This window comes from Mus pahari, chromosome 5, assembly GCF_900095145.1.
Source record: "Mus pahari chromosome 5, PAHARI_EIJ_v1.1, whole genome shotgun sequence".
Classification (NCBI taxonomy): Eukaryota; Metazoa; Chordata; class Mammalia; order Rodentia; family Muridae; genus Mus; species Mus pahari.
Window position 1 is genome coordinate 117,115,059 of NC_034594.1, and position 1,864 is coordinate 117,116,922.

The window sequence follows — 1,864 nt, forward strand, 5'->3', positions numbered from 1 at the left end:
GCTTTTTCTAGAGTGTAGTTTCCCTCCTTGTGTTGGAGTTTTCCCTTTATTATCCTTTGAATGATTGGATTTGTGGAAAATTATGGTGTAAATTTGGATTTGTCATGGAATGCCTTGAGAGTTTTGCTGAGTGTACTAGCCTAGGCTGGCATTCTTGTTCTCTTAGGGTCTGTATGACATCTCTCCGGAATCTTCTGGCTTTCATTGTCTCTGGGGAGAAGTTAGGTATAATTCTGATAAGTCTACCTCTATATGTTACTTGACATTTTTCCTTACTGCTTTTAATATTCTCTTTGTTTTGTGCATTTGGTGTTTTGATTATTATGAGATTGGAGGAATTTATTTTCTGGTCCACTCTATTTGGAGTTCTGTAGGCTGCTTTTATGTTCACCGGCATCTCTCTTTAGGTTATAAAAGTTTTCTTTTATAATTTTGTTGAAGATATTTATGGACCCTTTAATTTGGGATTCTTCCTTCTTGTCTACACCTTTTATCCTTAGGGGTGGTCTTCTCATTGTATCCTGGGTTTGCTGGATATTTTGGGTTGGGAGCATTTTGCATTTTACATTTTCTTTTACTGTTGTGTCAATGTTTTCTATGGTATCTTCTTCACCTGAGATTCTCTTTTATCTCTTGTATTCTGTTAGTGATGGTTGCAAGAAAGGCTCCTGACTTCTTTCCTAAGTTTTCTATCTCCAGAGTTGCTTCCCTCTGTGATTTCTTTATTGTTTCTACTTCCACTTTTAGATCCTTGGTGGTTTTGTTATATTCCTTCACCTGTTTGGATGTGTTTTCCTGTAATTATTTAAGGGATTTTTGTGTTTCCTCTTTAAGGGCTTCTAGCTGTTTACCTGTGTTTTCCTGTATTTCCTTCTTAAAGTCCTCCATCATCATCATGAGAAGTGACTTTAGTTCCATGTCTTGCTTTTCTGGTGTCACGGTGTATCCAGGACTAGCTATGGTGTGAGAGTTTGGTTCTGAAGATGCCAAGTAACCTTGGTTTCTGTTGCTTCTGTTCTTATGCTTGCCTCCTGTCATTTGATTACCTCAAGCGCTTGCTACCCTCAATATATCTGATCGGAGCCTGTCCTTCCTATAATCCTGGTTGATTCAGAACACCTCAGAGTCCAGCTTTCTCTGTGATCCTGTGATGCTGGGCTCCTGTGAACCTGAGATTCAGGGTGAGTCAGAGTTCTTTGCAGTCAAGCTTCCTCTGAGACCCTGAGATTCTGGTGTGACCAAGATCCTGGGATCCTGGGATCCTGGGATCTTATGATCCTGGGCATTTTACAGCACCTGGAAGCGGTACCTCCTCTGGGGGCCACTGGGCTGTGTGCTGAGTTAGAAACCAAGTTAGACCAGTGTTGACTGAAAGGAACCTGAGCCATTGGTCAGGCAGGGTTCCTGTGTCCATTCTCTAGCTGGTCCCAGGCATTCCCGGTGGTTTTGGAACAGATGTTCTGTTCTACTCACCAGTGATCCTAAGATCCTGGTTGTGCTAGGGTGCCTGAAGAGTGGAGAGTCCTCTGGGGATCATGGGACTGTCCACCAAGTTTGTGCCCAAGGTAATGAGTCAGTTTCTTAACCTATTTAATCAAAACAAAACAAAATGAAACATTTTGGAGATTCATGCTTCAAAAAGATGTAACATTTTAAATGATTAATACTACTATAATTTGGTAAAAGATGTGTGTGTGTGTGAGTGAGTGTGTGTGTGTGTGTGTGTGTGTGTGTGTGTGTGTAAGTATTTCTTATAAAAACCGGAGGATCCAGCAATACCTCTTCTGGGCATATACCCAGAAGATCTTCCAACTGGTAATAAGGACACATGCTCCACTATGTTCATAGCAGCCTTATTAATAAT